The sequence below is a fragment of the Protopterus annectens genome, chromosome 16.part0 (genome assembly GCF_019279795.1).
Source record: "Protopterus annectens isolate FY-2018-M chromosome 16.part0, PAN1.0, whole genome shotgun sequence".
Lineage (NCBI taxonomy): Eukaryota > Metazoa > Chordata > Ceratodontiformes > Protopteridae > Protopterus > Protopterus annectens.
Window position 1 is genome coordinate 70069976 of NC_056750.1, and position 25267 is coordinate 70095242.

The 25267-nt window shown below is 42.9% G+C and overlaps 1 protein-coding gene across 1 annotated transcript in view; it reads left to right on the forward strand.

Moving 5' to 3' along the window:
• The window catches only part of LOC122790731 (ubiquitin carboxyl-terminal hydrolase CYLD-like), an 855039-nt gene that overhangs the window by 521299 nt on the left and 308473 nt on the right, over positions 1 to 25267 (forward strand). The window lies entirely within an intron of this gene.

Consider the following 25267-nt stretch of genomic DNA (forward strand, 5'->3'; position numbering starts at 1 on the left):
GTGTTTCACTGCTGCAGTCATCACACTTGGGTTATCCTGCCATCAGGCGGGCCCGTTAGTCCCCGGAAAATTTTTTGGGGGGGTTTTTCCCCTTTTTAAAAAAGGGCCCGGGATTAAAACCCGCCCATTTTTTAACCGGGTTTTTCCCCCTTTAAATCCCCCCGGGGTTTTTTCCCCCCCCAAAAAATTTAAAAAAACCCCCCCCTTTTTGGGGAAGGGAAAAAAAAAAATTTTTTGGGGGCCCCCCCTTGGGAAAATTTTTTGGGGTTTTTCCCCCCCCTTTTGGAAATTGGGTTTTGGCCCAAAAAAAAAAATTTTAAAAATTTTTTTTTTTTTTTTTCCCTTTTTTTTTAAATTTAAAAAAGGGGAAAAAAAAGGGGGGAAAAAAAAAAAAGGGGGCCCCCCCGGGCCCCTTTTGGGGGAAAACCCCTTTTTTTTTCCCTTTGGTTTTTTTTTAAAAAAAGAAACCCCCCCCGGGTTTTGGGGGTTTTTTCCCCTTTCCCCGGGGGGTTTTTTTCCCCAAAAGGGGAAAAAAAAAAAAGGGTTTTCCCCCCCCCCTTTAAAACCCGTAAAACCCTTTTAAAAACCCAAAAAAAAAATTTTTCCCCCCCAAAAAAAAAAAAGGGGTTTTTTTTTCCCCCCCCCCCCCGGGAAAAAACCCCCCCTTTTTAAAATTTTTAAAATTTAATTTTTGGGGTTTTTTTAAAATTTTTTTTTTTAAAAAATTTTTGGGGGAAAAAAAACCCCCTTTTGGGTTTTCCCCCGGGAAAACCAAATGGGGGAAATTTAAGGGGGGCCCGGTTTTTGGGTTTTAAAAAAGGGGAAAACTTTCAATTCCCCCCCTTTTTTTTTTTTTTTTTTGGGGGTTTTTTTTTTTTTTAAAATTTTTTTTCCCCAAAAATTTTGGGAAGGAAAAACCCCCCAAAAATTTTTAAAAATTTTTTTTTCCCCCCAAAAAAATTTTCCCCCCCCCGGGGGGTTTTTTTCCCCCCCCTTTTTTAAAATTTTTCCCCCAAAAAAAAATTTTTAAAGGGGGGAAACCTTTAAAAACCTTTTAAAAAACCCCCCCCCCTTTTTTTAAAAAAAGAAAAAAGGGGAAAAAAAATTTTTGGAAAAAAAGGGGGGGTTTTTTAAAATGGGAAAAAAAATACTTTTTTTTAAAAAAGGGGGGGGGCCCCCGGGTTAAAACCTTTTTTTTTAAAAAAAAAAAGGTTTTTGGGTTAAAGGTTCCCCTTTTTTTTTTTTTTTTGGGAAAAAATTTTAAAAAAAATTTTTTCCCCCCGGGGGGGGTTTTTTTTTCCCCCCTTTAAAAAATTGGAAAAAAGGGGTTTTAAAAAAGGGCCCCAAAAAGGGGGGGCCTTCCCCCTTTTAAAAAAAAAAGGGGGGGTTTAACCCAAAGGGAAAAAAAAACCCCCCCGGGGGAAAAAACCCCCTTTTAAAACCCCTTTTTGGGGCCCCCAAAAAAAAACCAAAAAAACCCAAGGTTTTTTCCCAAAAGGGTTTTCCTTTTTCCCCCCCCCTTTTTTTTTTTTAAACCCCCCCTTTTGGGGGGCCCCCCACCCCTTTGGGGGGGGGGCCTTTTAAAAAAAGGAAACCCCAAAAAAATTTTTTTTTCCCCAAAAAAAAATTTTTTTTTTTTTTTTAAAAAAAAACCTTTTTAAAAAAAAAACCCCAAAAATTTTTTTTACCCAAAAAAAATTTTGGGGGCCTTTGGCCCAAAAAAAACCCTTTTTTCCCCCAAAAAAAGAAGGGGGGGTTTTTTTTTTAAAATTTTCCCCTTTTTTCCCCCCCCTTCCAAAAGGGTTTTTAAAATTTTTTCCCTTTAAAAAAACCGGGAAAAAAAAAAAATTAAAATTTTTGGTTTTAACCAAAAAGGGGGGGGTTTTAAAAAAAAAAAATTTTTTTTTTTTTCCCGGTTTTTTTAAAAAAAAAAAAAGGGGAAAATTTTTTTAAAAAAAAAAACCCCCCCTTTTTCCCCCAAAAAAAAAAACCCAAAAAAGGGGTTTTTTTTTAAAAAAAAAAAAGAAAATGGCCCTTCCAAGTTACAGGTTCCAAAACTTTAAAACCCCTTGTTCCCAAGGGGGACTACACTTGATGCCAAACTCTTCCCTTTTGGCAGCTCCCTTAGGGGGAAAACTATCACTTTTTTCTCAAAACTGGCAAGCAATCACCCAAGACAAATGGGTGCTGAATATTGTGTCTCAAAGTTGCAGGTTCCACTTTCACACTTTTCCAAGGCTAAAAGGAATGCCAGACCTGCCACAAAAACTATGGGCAGAGGTACAAAAACAAATTACAGCTCTCATGGACACGAGAGCTATTCAAAAAGTACCACAGCAGGAACAAGGACAAGGATTTTACTCTACTGTTCCTGGTACCCAGAAAGGACAAAGCCTGGAGACCCATTCTGGATTTTTCCACTCTAAATACTTACCTGGATGTTCCGAAATTCAAAATGCTGACACTACAACAGCTCCTTTCCATGGTGGGCAAGAAGGCTTGGCTTGTTACTTTGGACCTCAAAGAGGCATAACCTGCATGTCCCTATCAGACAAAATTCCAGAAGATACCTCAGATTCATAGCTGGTTCAATGCACTAACAATTTTCTGTGCTGCCCTTTGCCTTATCTACTGCACCCAGGGTCTTTACCAAGTGCCTGGCACCAGTAATTGCATTTTGCAGACAAAAAGGAATTCAAATATATCCATATCTGGATGACTGCCTGATTCAAGCAAAGAGCAAGGACATTCTTCTACAGCATCTGGCGTTCATAAAAAGATTAAGTTGCCTAGGGTACACAGTAAACGAAAATAAATCAAAACTAGTGCCCTCACAAGAGATAATATTCCTGGGTGCCAGCTTAAATACAACAGCCCAGATGGCTTATCTCATGCCAGACAAACAAGGACAACTGACTCAGTGTTTTCAATCAATGGCAACAAAGTCCCAACTCCCTGCAAGAAAAATTCTGCAGGCCTTGGGATTCATGGCATCCTGCATACTACTAATTCCATATGCAAGACTGCATATGAGTAAATTACAATGGTACCTAAAAAGTGTTTGGTCTCAACACTCTCACAGCTTGGAGACAGTAATACCACTAATTCCCTGCCTACAACAGGAGTTTCGATGGTGGGCACAGGCATGTCACCTCAACAAGGGTCAGCCTTTCACTCTTCCCACAGCCAGGCAGACTTTAACAGCAGACACCTCGGATTACGCCTGGGGAGCACACATGGCAGGAAAATGTATTCAGGGCAAATGGACCACAGACCAAATGCATCTTCACATCAATCAAAAAGAGATGTTGGCTGTACAAAATGCCCTTACAGCTTTCAAGGATCTTCTACATCCAGGACAATTACTATTAAAGACAGACAACACCACAGTAATGTGGTACATAAACAAACAAGGGGGCACTCATTCTTACCCCCTATGCAGACAAGCCATGACCTTGTGGAACACAGCTCTAACCTATCAAGTTCATTTGCAAGCACAATTCCTGCCAGGAAAGAAAAACACACTGGCAGACCACTTAAGCAGAAACATCATGGATCCTCCCGAGTGGAAATTAAATCCACAAGTCTTCAGCATGATAATGCAAAAATGTGGGTGCCCGGACATAGATCTTTTTGCCTCGCCACTGAATTACCAACTTCAAAAATACTGCACAAGGACTTATCACACACAAGCATGGAAAGTGGATGCTCTTTCGTTCAGCTGGAAAAGCCTAAATGTTTATGCCTTCCCACCTCTGCCTCTCCTTTCAAAGGTACTCCTAAAAGCCAGACAAGAAAAACCACCGATGATTCTGATTGCACCAGACTGGCCACGCCAGCATTGGTACCCAATCTTAAAGAGCTTAGCTCAAGGCCCACCTTGGATTTTGCCTCAAATTTCACACCTTCTGACTCAGCAAAACAATCAGATACTGCACAGTCTGCTTAAAACCTTAAACCTGGCTGCATGGCAGATTCATTAGCCAAGCAGACAACTTCTCTCTCTAAAGCTGTTATGGATGTCATGTTGGAGGCCAGGAGGCCTAGCACCAGGAAATCTTATTCAGAAAAGTGGAAGAGATTCTGTGCCTGGAACCAGGCTCAAAATCTTGATCCTCTGGTCCCTAACATTCCTTGAATACTACAATACTTGACTGAGATGCTGGACAAAGGACTATCCTTCTCATCCATTAAGATCCATGCTTCTGCCATCTCGGCTCATTACAACACAGATCCTCGTATTTTCTCTCTCCCATTGCTAAAGCAGTACCTCAGAGGGACTAAAAACATAAGACCACCCCGGGGAGCACCAACACCAACTTGGGACCTCAATTTTGTTTTGGAAAAGCTCACTTTGCCACCTTTTGAACCAGCCAATTCAGCAGAATTAAAATATATGTCATGGAAAACTGCTCTGCTTCTGGCAATAACCTCAGCACAAAGAGTCTCAGAACTGCAGGCACTAATGGCAGTGGAGTCTTTCATCATTTTTCACCAAGACAGGGTTTTCTTAAGTACAAAACCCTTCCTTTATGCCTAAGGTGGTATCCAGTGTGGCTCTTAACCAAACTATTCACTTGCCAACATTTTATCCAAATCCCCAGAATAAAGGGGAGAGACGTCTACATTCCTTGGACATACACAGGCAATTGCGTTTCTATTTGGGCAAACAAAAGCTTTCAGAAAATCTGAACAATTGTTTGTATCATATGCTGCAGTATCACAGGGAAAGGCTGTTTCAAAGCAGACCATTTCAAAGTAGATAGGACACTCTATCCGGTTCTGCTACACACAACATGGGAAACCTGTACCTAGTAACATTAGACCACATTCCACCAGGGAAACAGCCACTTCTACTGCCTACCTTAGAGGAGTACCTACCAAAAATATCTTGGAAGCTGCAACCTGGAGTTCAGTGCACACCTTCACCAAACATTACCATTTGCCTCTTTATTCTAGATCCAGAGCTGGCTTTGCCACTGCAGTGCTGTAGGGCCTCATAGCCACACTAAATCCTCTATAGAACCAGCCACCCAAACTCAGCTTTGGGATTCTACCCAAGTGTAATGACTGCAGCAGTGAAACACAATGAACATAGTACAGTTTTGTACCTACCATAAATGTAGATGTTAGTGTCTTCACTGCTGCAGTCCAGGTTACCCACCCACCATCCCCTCTTTCTTATCTGGGACTAACCTATACTACCTATGTGGTGGATTTGCTGGTTACTGAAGGTTTTATTTTTACCTTTTTGTATGTTTTATTAGCAATATGTATTGCCTACCATTTTTGGGGGCACCTGACATCTGGGGCAAGAAAAACTGAAGAAAATGGCATTGGCTGCTGCTTATATACCCCTGGTGCACTGACGTCAGGGTAGAGGTGACAGCAACCGACGCCGGACCAAGACTTTGGAACTCAGGCCGACTGCGGGCCCGACTGATGGCAGGATAATCCAAGTGTAATGACTGCAACAGTGAAGACACTCTAACATCTACATTTATGGTAGGTACAAAACTGTACTTTAGGGAGTAACTCTGCTTCACATGGATGGGCAGCCTGTTCCAGAGACAGGGTAGTCTCTGGGATATGCATCTCCACAGGTCCTATTTATATCACAGGCAAGGTTTAAGTCTTTAGAATGAGTAATTCTGGTACTGTTTGTTTTGCGGATATTCAGGAGATCCATCAGAGTGAAGTCTGACAATGCCCTGTATGCCAGGCATAGATCTCCCCTCAAAAGCCTGTAGGAGACAGAATACAAGGATAGGGCCTTGAGGCGGTCTGCATAGGACATTTTACTTACGCCCTGTATTCTTTTGGTGAGGAACCTCTGTGGCCATTCCAATTGTTGGATATGCTTGATTAAGTATATACCAAAGGGGGGCATTGTACTCAGTGATAGGTCTGATGAATGCCGAATACAGTGGAACAGTAATTTTCTTGAACTATGCTATACCTTTGTTTATAAGTTGTGCAACAAAGAATGATTTCCTCGTTATTGTAGACATGTGATGGTCAAAGGCTAGATTACTGTCTATGTGTGTCCCTAAGTCCCTTACTACTGGGTCATCTCTAAGGGGTGTGTTGTCAATATGATAGTTACCAGGGATGAAGACTTCCTGAAGGATACTGTTTTGCATTTCTTGGCATTTAATTTTAGTCCATGGCTCTGATGCCAGTTGTATGTCTGTGTCATCCCTATCTGAAGAACATTTGTGTTAGTATGGAATTCAATGACAGCTCCTAATTTGCAGTCATCTGCAGATTTAGTCAGCCAGAGGCCATTGACATCGGCTGATTTCAGAGAATTAAATGCCAAAAAGGAGCCGTCCAAGGACTGATCCCTGAGGGACTTATCGTGTGACTAGCCTCTTGTAGCAGTGGACCTCTCAATTCTAACTTCCTAGGTCCTGCCTGTGAGCTATTTGGCTATCCACCTGGTAACATAGGGGTTTGTACCTAACCTCTTGAGTTTGTCAACATTGCCCAAGTTGGGATATTGTGTCAAATGCCTTGGCTAGGTCAAGGTAGGTCGTGTGAACCATTTTTCTCTCATCCCATCCCTTGCTTTGGTGACCTTCTCAAAGAAGTCCACCAGATTAAGTAGGCATGACCTGCTCCCTAGTGTACATGCATTAAGGAACAAAGTTGAAGAAGGAAATGTGGGCAGTGAATAGGCAGAGATAAAGAACTGGTAGTTTGGCTGTGTGTTAACAAAGAGGATAAGGAAATGCCAAAACAGAACTAGAGAAATGCCGTTGAAAAAGAGAGAAAGAGAGGACTGACCATACACGGAGTGTATACAGTTTATCCATATAGCGTTTTTTCTGTGTTAACATTACAAAATGCCAGTATTCTGAATTTATGTAATTCCTGAAAGTAACAACCAAATCCTGCTATGGATTAAAGTATAATAAAAGATCTGAGCCTTTCTGGTCCTTTTATAAAGAAAGGGACTCCTCCCACTCTTCCTACTTTTTTTATACAGAGACTCCTCCTACTCTTCCTCCTCCTTTTTATACAGAAGGGGACTCCTCCCTCTCTTCCTCCTCCTTTTTATAGGTTCATAGGTTCATACTAGGCTATCTGCCCTAGGGCATTTACAAGCCTAGCCAGAGTGTGTTTGGCTTTTGCCACCCATTTTAAAATGAATTTTGCTATGCCCTTTTTTGAGGTTAGTATACTGTGCAGAAGTGATACCCGGAGTAAATCTACGATCTCCCATCCACTCATCAAGATTCCTCTTGAAGAGAGTCAATGAGGGACTCTGCCTAACCTGGACTGGGATTTTATTCCAGAGTGAAGGGAGCCTCTGGGTTATGAATCTGTCCCTCCAGCATGTCCTATTTATTTCAGTGCTGAGGCTCAAGCCTCTCGAGCGTGTAGCTCGATGGGATTTGGATTTTCTGAGGTGCAGCATGTCCATTAATTCCGGGTTGGACATGGCTTTATTCGTCAGGCACAGATTGCCTCTGAGCAGGCGGTATGCCACTGAGTAGAGCTGGAGTTTCTTTAACCGGGCAGCATATGACATCTGTTTGAGCCCTTTGATCCTCTTGGTAAGGTACTTTTGGGGTCTTTCCAGTTGCTGCAGGTGTCTGGTAAGGTACATCCCAAAAGGGGCAATGTACTCAATTATGGGCCTGATGAGGGATGAGTAAAGAGGCACGATGACCTCCCCTGATCTAGATGTGAATCCCTTCATGATTAGGTGGGCTATATAAAATAATTTTCTAACCACTTTGGCCACGTGGTTGTCGAATGAGAGATTGCTATCAACTTGGGTCCCCAGGTCTCTAATTACTTCTTCCATACTTAATGGATTACCATCTATGTGGTAATTTGTGGGCACTTTGTTTTTGCCGAAGGGGATGACTATACACTTTTTGGCGTTTAGCTTAAGGCCATGGCTCTGGCACCAGTTGTCTGTTTCTATGAGGCCCTTTTGTAGGATGCTTGTGTCGGCTGGAGAGTCGATTATGGCGCCCAGTTTGCAGTCATCTACGAACTTGGTCAGCCACTGTCCTTCCATGTTAGCCTGTATCTCCAAGAAATATATACTGAACAAGAGAGGTCACAGGACTGAGCATTGTGGGATGCCACTTTTAACTGGTTTGGAGTCTGACATGGCTCCAGCAATTCTAACCATGTAGGTTCTGTCCTTGAGCCAGTTTGCAACCCATCTAGTGACATAGGGGTTTATATTTAAGCTGGTGAGCTTATCTATAATGCCCGAGTGGGGTATTGTATCGAAGGCTTTTGCGAGGTCCAGGTAAGCTGTGTGGACCACCTTCCCCTCGTCAATGGTCTTGGTGACTGTTTCAAAGAAATCAACCAGGTTTAAGAGGCAGGATCTGCCATTAAAGCCGAACTGGGTAGGATCCAGTGTCTAAAGGTCCCCAATATCTTTATTTATGAGGTCCATGATGATCCCTTCCATAGCTTTGCATACCAAGCTAGTCAGGCTTATGGGGTGGTTTCCAGGATCTGTTGAGGCACCACGTTTGTGGAGAGGGACCACTGTTGCTGTATGCCACGCTTTGGGTACATATCCTGTAGTAAGGCTGAGATTGGACAGTAGTTTTATGTTTGGGTTTAGTTCTTCTTCGAGTTCATGTAGGACGCAGCCCGGGACACCGTCTGGTCCCATTGATGCTGTGTTTTTTGCTTTGGAGAGGGCGGCTCTTACCTGAGCATCTGAGATGTCAGGGGGGCAGCACTCTGCTGGGATAGATATTTGCCTTTTTGGTGGGGAAGGGGGGGGGGGGGAGAAGTTTGTGCTGAACCTGTCAGCTGGGATGTTGGCAATGTCTGTGGGTTCAGTGTATTTTTTGTCATTTTGGACTAATTCTGAGCATATCTGGGAATTCCCACCCAGGTTTCTAATATAACTAAAGAAAGCCTTGTGATTATCCTTAGTGTCCTGTGGAATTTTTCTCTCGAAGCTGGCCTTAGATGATTTTATGAGTGCCCGTAGTTTTTTGCTAATACTAATCAGCGATGCCTTCCCTTTTTGGGATTTTGCTCTAGTAGCTTCCTCTTTCTATTGTATAGTTTGTTTATGGCTGGGGTCCACCAGACATTGGAGGATTGGGTCTTGGTTTTGTTTGGGATTGCATGATCCATGCATTCCTGAAGGTGTTCATAGAATGCGTTTATAAAGGATTCTGCAGTCTGGGCCATATTTTCCACAGGCCCAGGGGCTTTGAAGGATTCCACCTCAGTTTTGAGGAGTGTGAAATTTGCTTTAGAGAAGTTTTTCACTGTGGTTTTCTGGGCAGGGGCTGGGGTCGGGATGTGAATATCTAGTGAGATTAGTTTATGGTCTGATCTTACCAGTGAGGGATACACTTCTGGTCTGGAGCATAAAGTCCCCATGTTGGTGATGATCAGGTCCAGTATGTTTTCCCCTCTTGTGGGAGTGGTAACAAGTTGCTCCATAGCATTTGAGTTTATAAATTCTAGGAACCTTTGGGCTAGGGTGTTGGAGCTAGAGTAATGCTCCCAGTCTATGTTTGGGTAGTTGAAGTCGCCCAGTATAATGGTGTTTGGAGAGACCTTCATATTTTCCAGTGTTCTCAGGAAGGCCGAGTGGGGTTCCTGGATTTGGGAGGGTGGTTTGTAGCAGGCTATAAACTGGAAGGCAGTTTTACCCACTGTTAGTTGCACATGGATAGTCTTTGATGCCTCGTGCTGCGCCACCAACCTGGAGGTGTGGGTATCTTTGACGAATATTGATACTCCCCCTCCTTTTGTGGTCCCGTCCAAGTTTTGGGGCCGAAAAACATGGTATGAGGTATAACCTGGTAGTGGTGCTCTGACTCCTCCCACTCTTCTTGCTCTTTATACACAGTGAGTCCTCGCACTATTCCCCCTCCTTTTTATACTCAGTGACTCCTCACACTCTTCCTAACAGTGAGTCCTCGCACTATTCCCCCTCCTTTTTATACTCAGTGACTCCTCCCACTCTTCCTAACAGTGAGTCCTCGCACTATTCCCCCTCCTTTTTATACTCGGTGACTCCTCCCACTCTTCCTAACATTGAGTCCTCGCACTATTCCTCCTCCTTTTAATACAGAAAGTGACTCCTCCCACTATTCCTTCTTCTGTACAGAATGCTCAGTTTGCAACCTTGGATGGAAAAAGGTGCTTATCTTTGTATTTCAGATCATAAGACCCACTGAGAATTCCTAAGATTTCAAGTACAAAAGTGCTATTTTCGGTTAGTTTTCCTGCCATTTGGCCTTTTTTTTTTCTGCATTCAACATGTTTATCATTTGCTCTCCTGAGTCTTTAGGAAGCACATATCTTGTCAGTTGGACAATCGTTTAATTGAAACCTAGTTTCCGGGTACTTTGCAAATAGATGTGCAGAAAGCTGTATGCTAATTATGTGAATGACCAGAAGTCAAATTTACTCCCTTTCCCTTGCTAGGAATTGCTCTGGACAGCCTCTGTTTCATTCTGCAGGACAAGATGTAGCTTGCGATGGACTTCTATTCTCATTTAAAAGAGAAAAACTAACAGCCAAGACCTACCTCAAAGCCTTTATGTACTTGTTCTCGTCATGGTAAGGAAATGCTAATCACCCCCCTAACACTGATAGCTAACTCTGAAAGCAAGGACTTTTCAGGCACTGGTAGACAGCAGTTGGGTGAAGTTGCATGTCAAAAAATATGGAGAAACCCAAGCTTTTGCAAAAATATGGAGAAACCCAAGCTTTTGCAATGAGTAGACTTTTTGTGTTCCTTTGGGAACAGTTTATTCACATGACTGCAACCATCCAGACAGCTTTCACAAAAAAAAAAAAAAAAAATCCAAGTCAGATAGTGTGAACAGAAAAGCCACGCCATCCCATGATTAGTAATTAGATTTAATAGCTTTCTGATGTTGAGAGAGATTTGGAGGCAATCCAAGATGGCCCTGTTTGCTTCTCATTAAATAGCAACTAGTTTTGTTCTCTTCCATACTTTCTGGATCACAAGCGGAAGTTGACCAGTGCTTTCTCAAGTCACCTGCAGTCATGACTTGTTTGTTTCTCCCCAACTCCTCTGATCCAAAAAGTAATATTAGAAATGAAAATAGAAAAGGCGAACATTATTGTCATCCGTCAACCTGGCACAGACTGCCTTGGTCATACTTGTAATCTAAATGTTGGAGACTACTCCAGTAGTCTTGTCTCCAAATACCAGATTTTTATCTAAACAGCAAGGTAAAACTTTGTGTCCAATTTCAAGAATAAATTTGGCAGTTTGAAGCATCTCAGGTTATTTCAAATCAATCCTCCCAACAGATTGGTTAGTATCAATTATGACAAGAGATCAAATTCTGGAAAATCGTCCTTTGCTAAATGGACACAGTTTTCTCACTGGTTTAAGGTGTACTTTGCTGCTATATGTACATGGGTCTGATTCTGCAGCTACAGTGTTCCAACTTGCTGTAAAAATGGTAGCTCAAGAAATCATTCATCTAAAGTCTGCAAGACTGCCAGTAGTAACATATGCATAGGGTGTTAGTTTTGTCACTGTTGAAACTAACTCATCTTCCATTAAAGCCTGTTTGCTGGCTGCACTGCTTTACCTAGAAACCAATAGGATTTCTGTGCAGTAATGTATAAAAGTCATACAGTTTGCTTTACAGATAGGGTGTCAGTGTGGACAAATCCCTCCTTTCTTGCCTAGTGAGTGTTTGTTTAAATCGGTCTGTTTAGCTGTCTGCCTTCTTTCCTCAACAGGAAATCAGAGGGAAGATGCACATTTTATAATCTGAACTAGACACTCAAATAGTACCTTATGAGAACCAAGCCCATTAAACAAGCTTTTTAGTTGTCTGTTACTATCACAACTACATATGACACACTCCATACTCTGCAAACCTACTTCCTGCTCCTCCCTAGTGTCATACTGCACCCCTAATCATTCACTCCGTACCTCCAACCAACATCTCCTAGATATTTACAAACTCAGTAAAAACATTGGCAAACTCTTATACAAACACTCAGTGTCCCTGGCCTGGAACATACTCCCCTCCAATGTAAGAAATATCACACACAAACCTCTTCAAAAAAGAGTTTAAAACACTACCCATTAAACTCATGGTCCTCCCCCTGCCAGGACCCTACTTATATCCCCCTCCTCCTCTATCTTTTACTTAACTACGTCATTCTTTTTACAGCCATAGCCGGTTTTAGGCACCAGCGAACCCCTCGCGATGCTGGGGGGGCCCTTTCTGGGGCCCCAACCACAGCAAGTTATCTTATCCTGATATTTTGTCACATCTGTAAAACCAACAAAAGCTAGTGCAGCAGTCTTGCATACTTAATAAACTATGAGGGTAATAACTCTTATTTATATCTCCCTTAAAATTCAAAGATATTTCTGGTTGTAGTAACAGTGTTTTGTCAAGTACCAGGCATCAGCATGCCATTAAATATTTTACTACTGACATAGTTCTCCTGGCTTAGTTAAACTCTGCTTTTGGACATTTTCTCCACTAAAACTAACTACATAGCCAGCTTTTAGTCCCTGCAAAACCATGGCTGCAGGCCCCCCCCTTGATCATTTTTGTCTGTGGGGCCACAAAGCTGCTGCTGATTGGGGAAAAACGAGGAATGAAAAATGCATTAATTTCCTAATTATGCTCTTTAACATGAACGGGGCTGTGATATGACCCTGTTAGTATGAAGCTGATAATGAACATGAACAATATAAGCACTAGAGGTATCAGCAGCCCAGAGTGACTTACCTCAGTGCAAACTTTGGATTTTAAGAAGAGCTGATGCTTCCGATCATCAGGGATAGTTTCTCTTTCAGGTAGTTTTATAACTAATACCAGAACACCAGATACTATAACTCAATTTATTTGCTTAAGAATTCAGTACAATCCCAAAAATAAATACTCAGAATCATAAATATGTTTAAATATTTCTCTAATTCACTTAAAAATTACTAGAATAACATATTTTGCATCAACATCTATTTTTGGACAATAAGTATAAAACTCAGATGTCTAGATTAATTGACTGTTTGTAATCCTGAATGATTTAACAGCAAATCAGATTTTTTACGAAGGATAAAGCAAAAGTATGAACAAAATCAGGGAAGTTCTGTGAAAGTAGGGACAGTGACAAGCATGCACTACTCCTCCATGGGATAAATCTTACTGCTTCTGCTGTTTGATGGCTGCTAAACAGCAGTGACTAATCTGGTGTGGCAGTACCAATGTTGCACAAGGCAGTGCTGAAATAAGTACATAACTAGTACTGCTGTGGTGTGTGTGTGTGTGTGTGTGTGTGTGTGTGTGTGTGTGTGTGTAAAAAACATCACTGATTTTTATCTGTGCATGCACCCAATAATGCCAGGACACATACATTATTCTTCTGTGTATCAGTTTAACCTGAATGGTGCTGAGATATGTCCCTTTTAGGATAAAGCTAATAATAGCCTCTGTTTACAACCACACCCATTCTAAAACCAGCCCTGCTCAAATGTGTGTGTGTGTGTACATAAAGCTGCTACGGGTTATGCGGGGCTAGAGATTGTGTGGATATTACATCTTTAATTTTCATCACAGTCAAACCTTAGAGGTGCATGAAGTCATTATAGCTTGTGTTTGAGCTGAGGGCAGTGTTTCTCACAGACCTCAGAGGTGTACAAAGAAGGTTACTATAGCTTGTGTAAGAGGTGTACTGTCTAGGAGCAACAAATTTGAATATAACTGAAATCATTCTCACAATCATGTACTAGGCACATATACATGTGGCTACCTTTGGACTGGGGTGAAGAACATGCTATGTATATGTATATCATCAGTCACTTGAAATATATGACAAAGGCAATTTAAATCTCTGCTTTCATCCCAGTCTTACACCAGAGGGATGCATAGGCAGTGACTTGTCTTTTTTAGAGGGTTATGGAGGTAGGCAGTATTTCCAGATAAGACTTAAATATTCTCACAACTACTGGCTTGTTAGTTTACGGTAAGCTACAATTTTGTCAGCTTTGAAAATAAAGCCTTGGGCACAAATTATGCCTTGAAAGAAAAAAATAAGACTGAAATTATTTTTTTCTCCATAATTTTATTTAGGCAACCATTGGAGTAAAATGTTGAGAAAATGCTCTAAAATGCATCCCAGACCATCTGTAAACCTGTGGCTTCTTGGGCCCTGACTTGAGTTATTTCCTAAGTGGTTATTACTGGGCTGTCTTGTTCAGGAAAGGTGTGTTGAAGGATGCAAGGAAAACTAAAGCTGAACCACAACAGTAAATTTCTTTCCTTAATCATAATTTCTGTTCAAGCTATTATTGGATGAAAAGGTTGTGTAAAATGCACTTCAGAGCATATAGAAAGTTATGGCTTCTTGAAAAAGCTTAGAGTAAGGCAAAATGTGAGAAAAGGAAGAAAAAGGTAACGTGGATGGTATGGGGAGCCCAAAAAGAGAAAGACTCAGAGGAGAGGACTGGAGGGTGTGTGTGTGTGTGTGGGGGGGGTTTGAAATGTAGGTCCAGTCATCATTTCACTTTAAGTCCAGACCTGTACATAGACTTGTTGCAATGTATCACTGTTGCAACTAAGTGCCAGTAACTCTAACTGCCCCTTTGTTAGACAGCTCAACATAGTGATAGTGTGATACATAGGCCTGTTGTAATGTAAAAGCTTGTAGCTGCACGTCTGTCTGTGGATACTACTCCTAAAAGTTTGCAGCATGAAATAAAAGGTTGCTTAGGATGGATGGCATTGTTAGGATGATACTTATACTGGAAGTGCCTAGGGGGCCCCCAACTTGACATTTGCTGGGGGCCCCCAAAATGCTAACACCGGCCCTGTTTACAGCTATAACTCTTATGGTACTATTTCACGCGAATAGAAGTCATATCTGCTTGTTCAGCACCTAATGCTCTTTTGCAGCTATGGATACCTCCGTAGTTACTTGACTTGTAGCGACATTTGCATACAAGTACTGTCTCATTTTTCAACGGTATTTTCCACCTACTATGTACATGATATCTCTGCCTTATGTAAATGCTTTGTTCTCCTTTGTTAGCATACTTTTTTTTGCATTGTATTATTAATCTCAAATGTAAGTTCATAATCAATAGTAATACACTGGAGCTTTTCTCCTTGGGTCTCCACTGAAAATGGACCTCTGGCTCAATTGGACCAACCTGCTTAACAGATGTCAAATAAGTAAATAGAATTGCAACTAACATGTTTCCATGCTGCTGCCTTTGCAAAATGTTGGAACTTGAATATGTTTACCTCAGCAGTTCTTTACAAGTTAATGCCATGTTTTATCCAGGCATTTAACAAAGCACCACATGAATGGTTTATATGCAAATTAACTGTGAAGCTGATATCAGCGTGGTATCCTGGACCACATAGATGAACATAAAGGGACTGTGCTTATTAACAGCTATACAGAAAACTGAGTACATTCTAAATAATCGCAAATGAGTTTCTGTTTTGTGCTGAATAGACTGTCCGTCATTAAACTTTATTACAACTCCTAGTTGGAGTCCTCAAAGACCAGTTAAATCACTTAGTTTTATACTTCTATTAATCTGTCATGAGAAAATCCTATGTATTAATCTCCACTTTGTATCACTCTGGAAGTGCCAGTGAAATACAGTGGTAGATACTAGCAGCATATGCTGCCTAAATTAAAAGTACTTAAGACAAGCATAGTAACAACTCCTGTAACCAGTTACACCATCCTGCAAGACTTCGAGTAAATAAATCACAGCATACTAATGTAGGAATCAAGCATCTGGGTAATAACAATCAGTAAACCAAGGAAACGGGATAGTCTTGCAAAATCATTTGGCCTGTAGCAAACATTTGTTCCTCTGCATATAATATATAAGGCACAAAGAATAACTGAACTCACAGTTATGCCACACTTAACTACATAAGTAGGTTATTCAGTTAAGTAGGTAAACTACTTGAAATTTCAAAAAGGCACCTGTATTCCTCCCACAAGGAGGATATCGGAGAGATAAGTCTCCTAGATATGCTAGCTGAAGTGATTGTATCTGGACTAATCCTTTGTACTGTGTTTCTTGTTAATCCTGTCACCTGGGTCACAGGTGGGAAACAAGACATGACTCAAGCCTTCTAGAGTACCTCTGTTCACTGTGCTAATAACAGTATTGTACACTGATGGCCTGGAAAGCGGTCTGCCAAGTTTCTTAAGCTCTAGTTCAGCTTGCATAACATCCAGAAAATTTAATTCCTGGGGAACACCAAAGATTGTGCTTTCTGAAAGATTTATTCTTTGACTTGAACGACAGTAGTAGTAGCCCCAACACTTTCTAATTAGGCTTATAATTGTTTGCTTTCCAACTATTCTGTCTGTCATTATTTAAGTTTTCACCAAGTTCCTGCTGGCATTACCTTGTCTAAATATAATCACCTCCTTATTGTCCACGAGGCATTGTTTTGTGAGATATCTGGATGTCCGAGTACCTGTTTGGGATCTGTCTTGCAGACTTTTTCTTCATCTGTAAAAATGATTTGCTTTAAGGCTTGATTACTAACCTAGACTAAGCCCTTACATTAGGCGTGGTTGCTAACATAAACTAAGCCCCTACGTTAGGCTTCGTTGCTAACCTAGATTAAGCCCTTACATTAGGCTTGGTTGCTAACCTAGATTAAGCCCTTACATTAGGCTTGGTTAGTAAACTAGACTAAAGATGTTTCAGGATTCATTGAGGCTAACTGAAAGCCATTTTCTCAGGCCTCCCATAATAGTGTTTGGAGGTTCCTTCACTTGGATGCCAGAAACAAGGTATAGATTTGACTGGTTCCTGACATCTTTAGCACTGTCTTGTTTGCCTTCATTACCATTTTAAATGTTGGTTGAACTCCTTGTAGGTCAAAATGTATGTTTTTGCAATCCCAGTCTTTCACAGCAAAGTAGCTACGCAGCACAGACTGAACAAGTGGTTTCTTAGCAGACTTCTGTGTTATTTTCTGTTGTCAGGGCTCCTGATGCCACTTTAGGACCTCAATTTTATGACTAATAAGATTGTTTCTTTCAGCACTCAAGATTTGTTCCACTGTAGCCTTTAAGATAGTTTCCTAGAAGATCCTTTTCCTTGACAATTCAGACAGTATGCTCCTTCTAAACTGTTGGGTGTAACAACCCTATCTTGGACTTCTGAAGGTCTAGATCTCTGTTAGAGTCTAAATTTAATGTTGCTGAAGTACCAATGAACCAGTCTTTAAATCTTTGTGGAACGGGGTAACAAAGGAATGTGGGAAGGAACTTTGGGAGCTTTTTGTAGACACAGTGCACCATAGACTAGGAACTGTGTATCAAAGCCCTAAAGAGTTCTTAGAAATTGGTATACATTGGGATAAAAAACAGTACACAGTCTTACCCAAGTTTGTAGCCAAACTACTCTGTGCTCAGATTGCACATGCAAATTCCCCCTCCCCACATGGGGGTGCAGGGTGGCTTACCCCCCTGCTTATCTGTAGTGTAGGATGATATGTTTGATTGTGGGGGAAGTTGTATGTGTATGTTCATAGGTTCATACTAGGCTATCTGCCCAAGGGCATTTACAAGCCTAGCCCAGAGTTTTGTGGCTTTCACCACCCCTTTAGTCTGAAGGAAACTATGCCCATTATTTTGCTGTGCCTCTGTCTAGCAGTGACACTGAGGTAATCCCTGGGGTATATTTGCGATCTCCCATCCATTGGTCAAGATTTCTCTTGAACAAGGCCAGCGAGGTGCTCTGCCTCACATGTACCGGGATTTTGTTCCACAGAATAGGGAGTCTCTGGGTGATGAATCTGTTCCCTCCAACACGTCCTATTAATAACCATGTCCAGGTTTAAGTCTCCCGCCCTTGTAGTTTTGAGGGATCTAGATTTTTTGAGGTGAAGCATGTTCATCAATTCTGGGTTGGACATGGCCTTGTATGTCAGGCACAGGTCACCTCTGAGCAAACAGTAAGCGACTGAATAGAGCTGGAGTTCCTTCAGTCGGGCAGCATAAGACATATTTTTGAGGCCATTTATCCTTTTGGTGAGGAACTTTTGGGGCCTTTCCAGCTGCTGCAGGTGTCGGGTCAGATACATTCCGAATGGGGCATTGTACTCAATCATTGGTCTGATGAGTGATGAGTACAGGGGGCTGATGGCCTCTCTTGATCTAGATGTGAATCCCTTCATGATCAGGTGGGCAATGTAGAAGGTCTTCCTAACTACTTTGGCAACGTGAGTGTCAAACGAAAGGTTACTGTCAACCTGGGTCCCCAGATTCCTGATAACCTCTTCTGTGCAGTGGATTGCCACCTATATGGTAGCTAGGGGTAACCTTGTTTTTCCCGAGGGGTATGACTATGCATTTCTTGGCGTTTAACTTTAGGCCATGGCTCTGGCACTAGTTATCCGTTTCTATGAGACCCTTCTGGAGGATATCTGTGTCAGATGTATTCTCGACTATGGCGCCCAGTTTGCAGTCATCTGCAAATTTTGTCAGCCATAACCCTCCTGTGTTTGCTTGTACTTCTGAAAAGTAGATGCCGAACAAGAGTGGGCCCAGGACTGAGCCCTGTGGGACACCACTTGTGACAGGCTTTGAGTCTGACATGGCGCTAGCAACTCTGACCCTGTGGGTTCTGTCACTTAGCCAGTTTGCAACCCATCTTGTGATGTATGGGTTTACATTTAAGCTGATGAGTTTTTCAATGATACCCGAGTGGGGTATTGTGTCGAAAGCCTTTGCCAGGTCGAGGTAGGCTGTGTGGACTGCCTTTCCCTCATCAATGGCCTTGGTGACTGTTTCGAAGAAGTCAACCAAGTTTAAAAGGCATGATCTGCCTTTGACAAAGCCAAACTGGGTTGGATCCAAAGTCTGTAAGTCCCCTATGTCTTTATTTATGAGTTCCATTATGATCCTCTCCATAGCTTTGCAGATCAGGCTTGTCAAGCTGATGGGACGGTAATTACCAGGGTCGGTGGAGGCACCGCCTTTGTGATGTGGGACCACAGTTGCCGTGCGCCACTCCTTGGGTATGTATCCTGAGGTGAGGCTAAGATTAAACAGCTGTCCCAACTGCGGGTTTATTTCCTCATTGAGTTGATGGAGCACACAGCCGGGGACACCATCTGGTCCCATGGATGCTGTGTTTTTCGTCTTGGAGAGAGCAGTTCTCACCTGAGCGTTAGAGATGTTTGGGGGGCTACAATCCTCTGGTATAGATATCTCTCCTTTTGGGGAGGGGGAGTTTGCACTGAACCTGTCAGCCAGTATGTTGGCAATGTCTGTAGGTTCAGTGATTTTTACATCATTTTGAACTAATTCTGAGCATATCTGGGAGTTTCCTCCCAGGTTTCTAACATAGCTAAAGAAGGCCTTATGATTGTCTTTTGAGTCCTTAGCGATTTTTCTCTCAAAATTTGCCTTAGATGATTTTATGAGAGCTCATAGTTTTTTACTTATAATGATCAAAGGTGTCTTACCTTTTAAGGATTTTGCTCTATCTTGTAGTAGCTTCCTCCTTTTGTTGTAGAGCTTGTTTATGGCTGGGGTCCACCAGACTGGACGCTTGCCTTTGGTACAAAGAGTCTTTGTTTTGTTTGGGATTGCCTGATCCATGCAGTCCTGTAGGTGCTGGTAGAAGGCATTTGTAAGTGATTCCGCGGCTTGAGTAATGTTTTCCGCCGGCTCGGGGGCCTTAAAAGAGACCACACTAGTCTTGAAGTGTGAAGTCGGCTTTTGAGAAGTTCTTCACTGTGCTCTTTTTTATCTCAGGTGGGGGCAGGATGAGGACCTCCAGTGAGATTAGTTTATGATCTGATCTCACCAGTGAGGGGTATACTTCCGGTGTTGAACATTGTGATCCCATATTCGTGATGATGAGATCAAGTATGTTTTCACCTCTTGTGGGGATGGTGACTAGTTGTTCCATGGCATTTGAGTTTATGAACTCTAGGAACCTTTGGGCTAGAGTGTTGGGGCTTGAGTAGTGATCCCAGTCTATATTAGGGTAGTTGAAGTCACCTAGTATGATGGTATTTGGGGATACATTTATCCCCTCCAGTGTTTTCAGGAAAGCTATGTGAGGTTCCTGAGATTGAGAGGGTGGCCTGTAACATGCTACAAATTGCAGAGCAGTCTTGCCTATGGTTAATTGCACCTGGATGGTCTCCGATGCATCGTGCGTTGCCACCAATTTTGAGGTGTGGGTGTCCTTGATGAATATGGACACCCCCCCTCCTTTCTTGATGTTGTCCGGATTTTGGGGCCGGAACGCATGATATGAGTTAAAACCTGATAGTGCTGGGGTGCTCTCAGGAGCCTTAAATCAGGTTTCAGTCACAGCACAGACATCGATGTTCTCCATACTGAGAAGGGCCTCGAGTGCGTGCATCTTGAGGTTGAGACTTCTGGCATTGAGCAGCATTACCCTTAGTTTTTTTCCTTTTTTGTGTTCTAGGGTGGTAGGTTTAGAATTTGAGCCTTGCCTAAAAAAGACACTATGGGGGTGGCAAGAGCCTTTGCCAATATCCGGAAGCCCAGGGGTGACAGGTGCAAGCCGTCCCTTGCGAAGCAGCGTGGCTTGTCCAGCATGTCATCCCAGGCAGACAGACATTGGATCCCCTTTGAATGACACCAGAGTTTAAGCCAATTATTAAAGCTGATCATCTTATCTCTGTATTATGGCATCATTCTTGGTGAAGGTAGGATACTGCTCAAGGTCAGGGTCATACCTGCCTGGGCTACATAATCAGAGAGCTCCTCAATGTCTCTTTTCATGTAGTCCAAGGAGGTACGTCTCAGGTCATTTACACCAGCGTGGACAATGACTGAGTCGTACTTGTACCTGCTGTTGAGAGACCTGAGTGCTTGCGTTATGTGGCGGATTCTAGCGCCGACAGGCAGCTTACTGTGACCTTCTCCTTACTCAATCTGGTGAGCGGGACGTCAGTGTGTCTGACTATGGAGTCACCAATGACGAGTGTCTGGCATTGTGTTTGGCCTTAAGGGCTGTGACTGTTTGGCACACTGACTGTGTGGTGCTGCATGTGTGTTGTACATTCGAGATTTTGAATTTTGGCTTCTGGTCTTTCGGTATTTAGGGGTTTTGGCGATATAGTCTTGAGATTTTGACATTATTTCTGAATTTCGAGATTATGTAGTGAACCCATATATATATATATATATATATATATATATATATATATATATATATATATATATATGTGTGTGTGTGTGTGTGTAGATATATGTATATATGTGTGTATATATATGTATGTATATATATATATATATATATATATATATTTAAATTCTGGGGGTGCATTGGAGGACTTGCTTGCAAAAAAAAAAAAAAATAAGAAAAAAATTGGCTTTTTCACCCTTTTGGATTTCAGGCACTTTTTTTTCTATATCGCAGACATTTTGTCATGTGATTTACATATTGGTTTTGAATCATAGTCACAGTGGCAGAGCAGCACACAATGGTAAAAAGCTAAGTAGCTGCTTTGTAAGGTGTATTTCATTTGTTCTTTGTGGCTGTACAGTAAGTGTTCTCTTCCTACACACTACCTTATTTGCTGTTCATGGATGTGTGGCCCCTACACACTACCTTATTTGCTGTTCATGGCTGTGTGGCCCCTACACAACACCTTATTCATTTGCAGTTCTGATGTCCATTTCATTATTCCTCATGACTGAGTCTTGGATCCGATCCAGCATATCACAGACTTGGATTCAAGGCTCGAGCTCCTCCCTCTCCCGTAATCCCTTTCTACACTCTACCCCTCAGATCTCATTTGACACGTTTACGCACAGAAGTGATTTCTGGCACAGAGCTACTTTCAGGGAAATTTCCCAGGAAAATCTTCAGCTAAGTGTTTATTTCTTTTAGTTTATTGTTTCCTAGTTATCCTCCCATTCCTTGTTTAGCTGCCACTGGCATTAGGGTTTGTGTAGTATTCCCCCTCTCTTCCCGTTCTCAGTGCTTGGTACCTTTTTTGACTTCACCCTTGGGCTTCAGGCAAAAGGTTTACTTCTCCCTTCTGTTTATCTTTGCAGGGTTTAGTTGGGGATTTTGTCTGCAATTCGTTCCATTTAATCTGCGTCTCTCTTATTTTACAGTTTTGGTCTGCTTGTTCCTTTGTGGTGTGTGTGCGTGTGTGTGTGTGTGTGTGTGTGTGTGTGTGCGTGTGTGTGTGTGTGTTTTAACTATGTCAGAAAAAGACAAACCTACGGGTTTTAAAAGATGCTGCTCTTGTGGGTGTAAGATACCTAATTCTGATGCCCACAAGAAGTGGGTCTTTTGTCTGGGATCTGACCACCTTGAGGCTGATTGCTTGGTTTGCAATGCTTTCAACCCTCTGGCACTGGCAGATCGTCAGAACAAGTTGTTGCTGAAGGGTATCCTCTTGTCTCGGGTTCCCTTTCTTACAGTGGCTTTAAGGAATCCAAGAAGAAAGTCCCTATTGTTTCCCCCGAGTACTCCTTCTCTGGCACCTCAAAATTGGCCTAGGCATTTGGATCAGAGATCTACAGATCCAAAACTGCCTTTAACCATGTCTGATCTGGTGCCTCAGGATCTGTCTTTAGGTGCCTAGGTCTCTTTGTGTCAGAGACCCTGGGATCCTATTACTGTTACCTCGGAGCCATCTGGTCCCTCGGATACCTGGCAGGCAGTTCAGTAAATGTCAGAGCTGACGTTTTCATCATATCCTGTATTTGTTATTGAGGACTTTCCTTCAGGATCTTTCCAGTATCCGAAGCATTCAGCTCCCAGGCATAGGAGTTGATCCTTAGACTGGGGGCAACATGGGGTGGTTACTGGATCCAGGCTGGCTTCCCCAACTATATTCACCCATTCCTTGGCCTCTTTCAGATCTTACAGGAACATCTTACCTTCCAATATGGACAGTATGATGAAGAGTTTTCTTAGGGTCCAAATAGAGATGGGCCTTTTGGCATCCCAAGTCCATTCCGGTTTACCCAAGGGAAATGTCAGTGGATCCGGGAATTCAAGTTTTCCCTGCTCAGTCATGGTCCATGACCAGCTCTATTCCTTTGCCATCAGATCAGAGCAGGTCTCTGCTCCAAGAAGTTGGAGCCAGGTCCCTGGGGTGGAGTTCAGGTCCAGGTTTTTCAGATTGGTACCTTCCTTTGGGGGCTTTGGCCTTTGACAGCTCAGGACTGGTACTGTCTGGAGGGCCGGATCCAGAGCTAACACTGCACCCTCTTCTCTGGTGGTTTCGGTGATTGGGGATGGAGAGGGAGTTTCTTAGAGTCCTTTGGCCTTTTGGGTGGTAGCGTGGACCTTCTCCAGGTCTGGAGCAGTGTCTTCCCCTCTACCGGGTATGTCCCAATCCATCACTATTAAGAGCCCTGTGCCCATCCATCCTGTCCAGGGTCAGTCCTCCTGAGATAGCCTTCAGGCGGCATCCAGAACCCAGGGGGTTCCCCCCTCTTCCTGGTCCTCCCGTGAGCCCCTCACAGAGGAGGCATCATGGAAGAGACAGTGCAAGAGGAGGCACTTGGACTCGCCCATGGAGTCCCTCATGGAAGACAGATTTTTATGAAGGGGACCAGTCCCCCAGGTCTCCGTCTGACAATGTCCCCTTTGGAAACATTCTGGAGCTTTTAAAACAGAAAGGGAGATGGTCTTCCCAGCCCCTGTCTTTGGAGGAATCTGTGTTTCTGAAGACATTCAGGATGGGTCCATTTACTTCCTGTGTTCCCCCCAGTGGATGAGCTCATTGACCTTATTACGGGCAGGGTGTGGAAAGGAGCCTGACACCCTGGAACCAGTCCCTAAGAAGGCTGATAGGTTTTTCACCCCCCCCAGACAGAGCACATTGGAGCCAAGGGCATGGCAGTCAATGCCATTGTGGTTGCTGTGGACAGAAAAAAGGAGCTAGCTGAAAAGAGCTCCAACCTACATCCCCTGAACAGAGATTATCTGGCGATCGATAGACACAGGAAGCTCATTCACACTTCAGCCACTTTTGGTCTGAGAACTCTTAATTATTTGGCGCATTTTACCTACCTGCAAAGAGATCTGGCTGCTGAACTAACCACACCTCTTTCAGAGTAGATGTCAGCAGAGGACCTCAAGAAGGCATCTCCCAAGCTCATCACTCATATCAGCTATTGCTAGTTCCTTGATGAGGTTGATTTCCAATGCTGCAGAAGGTACCTCTCAAGTGGCCTTGAGGTTTAATGCATGGATGCGGTTATGTGGGTTCACTGAACCCTTAAAAGCACCCTTTTACGAATGCCCCCTTCAATGGCTGCTTGATTTCTGGATGCAGCAAGCAGGAAGGGAAGACTCTGTTGGCAGTCAGGATCAAGTTTTCTATCCCCCCAAAGGTCCTTCTCCAAAAACGAATGGGGAGGTAAGAAACTTTGGTTCTGGAAGTCACAGGGTTCCTTCGAAGATGCACCAGAAGATTCCTTTTCCAGAGGCAGGGAAAGAGGTGTCAGTGGCAGTCACCACCCTAGTAGCAGAGGGGGTCCTCAGAATCAGAGCTCCAAGGAACCCTTCTCCGAAAAGCCCTTTCAGTGCCCCTGAGGCATTGCCCAACTGTTTTGCCCTGGAGGCAGCCGAGTGTCTGTATTCACTGCATCAAAATGCCTGGGGTCTATATTATATGAGCGAAGGTTCATATGAACAAACGCTCTAATGAGCGAAAATGCAAGACATCGAACGTTATATTGTGGGGGGCTGCGCCCCCCCCATACCCCCCGCTAAATATATATTCCAACTCCGAGATTGCACTACAGTGAGGAAATGGCAGATATTCCTATCTTCACTGTACTGCGACCCCAGAAAAAGCATTTCGATGCACGGCATTTTCACTCATTAGAGCGTTCGTTCATATGAACTTTCGCTCATATAATATAGACCCAATGCCTGGACATCCATAACAAATGATCAGTGGGTGTTCAAGACGATATCCAGGGGTTATTATAGTCCCTTTTCTCAACCTCCAAAACAGTTCTCTCTGAGTTAGTTCTATCTGACTGGGTGGCACACTGGGGAGAAGTTTTAGAACCTCTGGAAAAAAGAGCTATCCAGGAGGTCCCAGCAGGACAAAGAGGATCCTGAACCTATTCTCGCTTCTTTTTGGTGCCAAAAAAGACCAGAGACCTGCTTCTGATTTTGGACCTCAGCAACTTGAATTTCTTCATCAAGAAGTCAAAGTTCCAGATGGTCACTGTTCAGTCCATCCTGCCTCTGTTGCACAAGGGCATTTGGATGTGCTCCACAGACCTCCAGGATGCC